Source organism: Echinops telfairi, unplaced genomic scaffold (genome assembly GCF_000313985.2).
Source record: "Echinops telfairi isolate 266 unplaced genomic scaffold, ASM31398v2 ScPeMD7_22;HRSCAF=79, whole genome shotgun sequence".
NCBI lineage: Eukaryota > Metazoa > Chordata > Mammalia > Afrosoricida > Tenrecidae > Echinops > Echinops telfairi.
Window position 1 is genome coordinate 15,137,913 of NW_022103919.1, and position 7,418 is coordinate 15,145,330.

Here is a 7,418-nt window from a genome sequence, read left to right on the forward strand (position 1 = left end):
AGCATCTGTAGTCCCTGAAACCCTGCAGATGAGCTTATCTACGACTGTGTCCTGCATGGTCACTACGAGTTCCAATCCACTGGACGGCAGGGGTGGGCTTGGGAGTTTACTGAAGTCCCCAGAGCTGGTTTCCTGACTGATAAGCCAAGAACAAGACACAAACAAGAAACAGATCCTTATGAGTCCTGGCCGAGCGTCCTTGATCATTTTCAACTCCATTCCCAGGAGAAGGGAGTCCTAAGCCCTTGGTGTCTTACGGGGTAGTGGGCAGTTGGAAGTCCGCAGCTTTGTGGGAGAAAGATCCAATAGTCAGCCTGGGTCAAGATTTGCAGCAATCTGAGCAACCCACCCGCGCAGCCCCCTGTGCCGTACAGGGTGGGAGTGAGTCGGATTCCCTTCAGGCCAGAGGGTTTGGCGTTTGGTCCCTAGAATATTTTCTGTGTTAGGGAGAAACAAGAGAAAAGGGGTCTGAGGTGTTTCAAATTTCCACCGTAAGAGAAACAAAAGTCTTAGGCGAATGCATCCCAGTAGATAATTACTGGTAGGACATTTGAGATAAATGGATCTAGTGTAGTCTCGGTTTTTCGTCAAATCTCATATAACTTCATTATAGCAAAGGCTGAAACTTAACCCATTTACATGAAACCTTGAAATCACTTTCGCGGGTGGAGGTAGACTTACAATGATCAGCATTATTATTTCAAACTTTTCTAAACGTGGATCATGTATTATAACTTTTATAACGATCCAGGTTTCTTTCTTTGCAATCATAGTCTTTCAGATGGAAAATTATGTAGCTACTCACAAGGAGGAATAATCACTGAGTACTTGGCTTTTTGGTGGGCATGAAGAAAGGGGCTTAGCTTGTTCTCACAGCCATGGGTGTGGGGGATCAGGATGTGCCTGGGGTTGCACGCTGTTAGATGTCGAATCTGATGGGAATTTGCATTTGAGGTGCATAGGCCTGAGGCGGTTGCTTTCTCAGCGCAAATGTAGGGCAGGAGCTCAAGTATTCCACAAAGCCGTTTTTGTTTTGATAGCTAATCAAGTGTTTTAGAGGATGCCAGGAATAGTGAGCTGTTCATGAGGGTCTTCATCATCCCCAGGCAGTTTCAGTGACGCTGGACTCCATCGGACTCTCCGGCTGGTACGGTCCATGGGTGAGCACACTGCTCAAATGCCCGTCAGAAGGTCACAGCTTTGAGTGCACTCAGATTTGGGGAGAAAGGTTTGACTATCTGCTTCTGAAAACTCACTCTGAGAGCTCTCTAGGGCCGTTCACCTCTGACACAGGGGTCGCCGGGAGGATCAACTTGGTGGCTCTTTTCCATGGTCCTATATTTTCAGGGTGATGTGCATGTCTATGTGTGTATATATACAAAATGGATGCGTTGGCTATGGCTCGGGGGTCACCCTTTTCCTACTGGCGAGACACACCCAAGAACCAGTCCTGTCACCCGAGCTTTCCCTTACTCATTAAATCAGAAAGCAACCTGCTGAATGAATCTTATTTTAAAGAGAACATTGATTCCCCACTGACTTATCAATGAGATCCAAATTTCAATAAGGTCCTTACTGTGGTAATCAATGAGGAGCCCTGGTGGTGTGTGGTCAGTGTAGGTCAGCCGTTTGGAACCACCAGGTGCTCCACAGGAGAACGAGCAGGCTTTCTACTCTGGGCCACTTCTACCCTGCCCTGTAGGGTTGCTATGAGGCACAATGGACTCTATGGGAATGAGTGAGCTAATTAACTGCTTCTTTTTTTAAAAAAAATTTTAAAATAATTTTATTGGGGGGCTCATGTAACTCTTATCACAATCCATACATACATCAGTTATATAAGGCACGTTTATACATTCGTTTCCCTCATCATTCTCAAACATTTGCTCTCCACTTAAGCCCTTGGCATCAGCTTCTCATTTTTCCCCCTCCCTCACCGCTCCCCGCTCCCTCATGAACCCTTGATAATTTAGGAATTATTATTATTTTGTCATATCTTACACTGTCCGACGTCTCCCTTCACCCAGGAGGTTATATATAGATCCTTGTCATCAGTTCCCCCTTTCTACCCCACCCTCCCTCCACCCTTCCTGTATCACCACGCTCACCACAGGTCCTGAAGGGGTCACCCATCCTGGATTCCATAACCGCCTTTTCAAAAACCGCTTTTGCTCACATGAGCTCATTTTCTCCTCAGGTTGTCACTATTGTTGCCATTCTGGGGGCCATGGTGAGAGGAAGGCAAGGCATAGGAAGGCTAGGGAACTTGTCCAAGGTCAGCAGCTGGTGGGGCAGGTGGCAGATGAGGACCTCGATTGCGGGGCTACACAAACTGCTTCCCAGCAGCCCAAATGTGAACCCACCTGGTGGCCCCACAGGTGACGGCGTCTGCAAAGGTGATAGCGCGAGAGCGCTGTGGAGAAGTTCCAGCTGCAAAACGGGGCCGTGGCCAGGCATGGGCTGCTGTGAAGTCAGCCGTGCAGACCGATCAGTTGCTCTGTAGGACGAAGCTGAGATGCTGTGCTCCAGTCTGAAAGCTGTAAATATCCAGACGCCCTCGACCGATGATAGGTAGTAGGTTAGGGTCCGTGAACTATAGGGGGATTTCATGTGAGGGTTTGCATCTTACTCATCTGCAGACACTTCCTTAGAATGTTGCATACGCACAGTTGGAGGACTGCTTTAATCCATTTTGTTAACAACCGGTCTTGTCATTAAAAAAGTAAGAGTAATATAGTATTGACAATACAGTACAGATAAACAATAAATAAAGCTATGAAAATCACCACTACCGATCATATTAACATTTGGTGAATGTTTGCTCAAGTTTTCTTGCCATTAAATCTTTTTCCAAAAAAAAAAAAATGACAGAACATTGTTACAGCTCCAGTTTTAAGCGTCCTGCTGTTTGGGGCATATGTTTCCTGTAGTCTCTAAAGTATTACTCACTCTCTGCTGGAAAAATCAATTCTGTCTCAGCCCGACCTTTTCCTGCTTTCTGGTTTCTCAGCCATATATGGCCATTCAGAGGAACTCTGCGCTGCTATCCGTGAGGCCCATGGTTCAAAGCCACCAGCTGCTCCTCAGGAGAAAGATGAGGTTTTCTACTCCCAGGAAGAGTTGCAGTCTAGGAAACTCACAGGGCCAGTTCTGCCTGGCCCTCTAGGATCACTATGAGTCGGCATCGACTAGGATCACTATGAGTCGGCATCGACTCAGTGGTAGTGAGTTTGGCTTACACGGCCACTCAAGGTGTGTAACACTATTGTAAGCCCTAGTCTGCAACTGTTACATGAGCCCCATGGCACTTCACCTGCTCAAATGTGTCAGTTTTGTAATTTGTGGTAGTCACATTTGTTTTCCCTTCTGAAGGGATTCTTGGGGGGTCTAGTTAATGCTCTCAGCTGCTAACTGAAAGGTTGGAGGTTTGAGTCCATCCAGGGTGTTTCAGAGCAAAGGCCGGGCCACCTACTTCTGGAAAACCAGCCGTTGAGCAGTATGGAGTGCAGTCTGCCAGGCAGGGTTGCTGTAGATCAGGGTCAGCTTGGCAGCAGCTGTGGGTTTGTTTTACTTTCCCCCCTTCTTTTCTCAAGCAGCCTGGCCTCTCTGTTTCACACATAACAATAAGAAGCCCTGGTGGGTTAGTGGTTATTTGTTGGACTGCTAACGGATAGGTCGGCAGTTTAAAACCATCAGCTGATCCGTGAGAGCAAGATGAGGCTCTCTACTCCTGTACAAATACACCATCTTGGAAACCCATTGGGACGTTTTCACTCCGTTCCTTAGGGCCACTGTGAGTCAGGACTGGCTCGATGGCAGGGAGTTTGGTTTTGGGATTTTGGTGGCACCGTAGTCAAAATGTTTGGATGCTAACCTAAATGTTGGGGGTTTGAATCTACCTGGCTCCTCTAAGGAAGAGATCTGCTGCCATAATGGTTCCACACCCCACTGACGACCAGTAACCCTCAATAGGATTCCCGAGGCTGTAAATCTTTATAGGAGCTGATAGCCTCATCTTTCTCCCAAGGAGCAGCATGTGGCTACAAACCACTGACCTTGCAGTTAGCAGTCCAACACGTAACCCTCAGTGCCACCCATCAAGGCTACAGCCCAGAGCACGCGGCGAAACGGATCTGCTGTGTCCTCCCGGCTTGCTGCGAGGCATGATTGACTCAGTGGCACTTTCACGGCTCTTGGCTGCTCCCAGAAGCTTTGTTGTTCCATCAGGGGAAACCTACCTGGTGTGTCAAAGGCAGAATTTCTGTGTTCACGGATTTCATTTCGGGACTTTCTGAGACTTCAAGGCAAGATGGGCTGGAGGCTGTGCAATGAGTTTTGGCCTTAGAATCATCACATTCCAAGCTCCGTCACAGAATTCTGATGCCCTGACTCGTTCTTTCAAATGGTGTATGGATCTTGGTGGTGAAAGTAAAGCAACATAAATATTTAATGAGTCTTGTGCAGATAAATACATGACTTTGAAGGAACAAATGCCAGTGCTGTGGATTCTTTGTATTTACAACACAAACATTGCACAATGGCAGATGTGGCCCACGTGTGCTTAAATGGTGTTTTGCAGAGGAAAAATGTTTTCGGGTGAAAGAATCTGAATTTTTCTGTAAGCTTATTCCCCCCGAATAAAGAACTAGTCAAAGATGAGGGTAGAATTTTGTCCTGTGGATTTGAAATCTGCCTGAGTCATTTTCTCCCATCATCTTGATGCTACATTTACACCTCGTGGCAGAATAAAGTCTGAGATACATCTTGAAAATTTCACAATGTTGATGTCCATGGTGGTATTACCAGTTAATGTTTGTTTGACTTTATATGTCAGGCACTGTGCCATTGTGTATGTCCTTCATTTAAGTAAGGAGCCCAGCTGAGGCTTTGCGTTAGGTCCTGGGCTGTTAACATCAGCGTTGTTGGTTCAAACCCAACAGGTACTCCCAGGAAGAAAAAAGGACGTGATCTGCTTCCTAGAGATTTATGGTAGAGGGTTGCTAAGAGTCAGAATCAATTCAGCGGCCGTGGGTTATCTCATTTAATTATTATAACTTCCTCATGAGGTGAGTCTTAATGTTACCATTTTATTGATGAAAAAAGTAGGGCTTAGAGAGGGCAGTAAACTGCGTAAGGTCACAAAGCCAGTGAGTGGTTTGATCTCGAAGTGGAACATATACTAGATCTTGAGTCTATGTACTTGAAGTGGAAAAACCTGTGAGGATTCTATTAGGTTGGACCCACTTTTATTGGACAGCCACCTTTATTAACCTAAGAACGATGTGTTTTGTGTTTGCTTTGTATAACTCTGCTCATGCTTCAGACCAGATTCCTTATTAAACGGCACACTTTTTGAGAGTAAGAGCAATTTTTTTATCCATTGTAACTGCCACACCCGGCAAGTCAGGTCACACTCATAGATCCCCACTCCTGGGGACCTGATCAGACGTCGTAGAGTTGCTCCATGGAGTTTCTGAGACTGTCGAGCTTTGGGGAAGACCCTTTTTTATCTGCCAAGGGCCATTTGGACATGTACAGCATCATTTGCAGGTGATCCTGGTCAAACATTTAATTAACTCGCCCCTAATGCGATGGCAGGAACGGCTTCTCTTTGCCGAGACGTTATGTGGTTTTGACGATGTCTTGGGCCTCAGATGGTCTTGATACACAGTGAAGCCTTTTGATGTGGAAGAAGCTGACAGAGGCGGTGATAAAAGTTAGCTCAGGCTGGAGGCAGGGTTGTGTATGCACCCTGCTGTCCAGAAATAGTGGGGGCCTCTCCTCCTCCGTTATCAGCATCCCCGACACTTGGCTTAGATGTGCCTAGTGCGGTGAGCATTTGTGATGCACATCTCTTATCTCATGTGCATTGAAAACCAATGTCAAAATTTGTTCTCATTGCTACACATTCAGGTAAAGACAGCATTCCCTACAAAAAAAGGAAGACATCTTTCAGAGAGCTAATATGAGCAGTCAAGATTCTCTTTTGGAGCAGGTCAGACAAATGAGGTGTTTTGTTTTTTTTTAAACAGAAAAACAGCCAACAATCCAAAAAGGAGGTAACAACAGGACACAGAGAGTTCCCGGGTTCTTTGAATTGCATGATACTCCATTACATTTATGTATCCAATTTCACATAATCAGGAGACGGTAGATCTTTATGTGAACATATGCTTAGGAGAGACCAGTCCCTGGAAGCGAACATCATGCTTGGTCCAATAGAGGGGTGGTGAGAAAGAAGAGGACCCTCCACACGATGGGTCGACACGGGGCGGCAGCAGTGGGCTCAAACCTAAGGACAGGTGTGAGGATGGCCCAGGGTCAAGCAGTGTTTCTTTCTGCTGCACGTGGTTGCTATGAGTTGGAACCCAACAATAACCACAGACTACACAGGCACATACATTCAGATTGCTTCTAGTCTTCTGTTCTAACCACTCGTGTTACAACAGCCTTGTTGCTTCCCTGTGTACATCTACAGGATGAGGTCCTGGCAATGAGATGGCTGCGTCAGAGGCTACGTGCATATTCGTTCTCCAAGCTCTCTCTCAGTCACCTTTCTGAGAGCTTGTGCCAGTTTACATCCCTCCCAAGAAAGAAACGTGTGAGCAAGACTTCAACAGAAGAAGCACATTGCATGTGACCGAGGCAATGTTATCAAGTGTGGACAGCAGGCTGGGCAGGAAAGGCAAGGAGCTGGAGGAAGTGAGCAGGTCTCCCCGAGAGGAAACCTGTAAGTCAGATGGTGAACACCGAATGCGTGTGTCACCATGGGTGGTCTCAAGGCAGTGCTGACTCAGAGACCCCCGTGAGAGCAGACCTGCCCCGCAGCAGGGTTTTCTTGACTGCGATCTTCCTGAAAGCAGGTTGCACGTCTTTCTCTCGTGGAGCCTCTGAAGGGGCTTCGACTGCTCATCGTTTGGTTAGCACCACCAGGGCTCCTTGAGTAAAAGCTAATGAGACAGATACCGGGAAATGCACAGAGACAGAATAGCTTGACATGGTCTCGTTTGTGTTCGCCTGACCACAGAGGTGCTGAGTTTTTCCGAGAAGACACACACACACACACACACACACACACACACACGGAATTGTGAACAGGAGAAATTTGTTCCAGATGAAAGAGAAAGGCATTCACCTCGTGCAGCTGTTTGTGGGAAAGTATACTGCTCCACACACAGCAAGATTTAAAAATGTATGCCTCTCAGCGGCCCACTTAGCCACTGAACTCTCCGTGAGAGTGTTAGCAAGAGCTGTGGGTGTGTAGCTTACAGTCATGGGTTAAAGAGGCTTGGTAGCTTCATGTTAATTCAACAATCTACTGGTAGGATGGCTAGGGCCACCTTCTTTTGATTAGTCCTTGCCAATCATTTCTTTTGTTGTTGGGGATAGGTGCTGTTGGGTCAATTCTGACTCACACT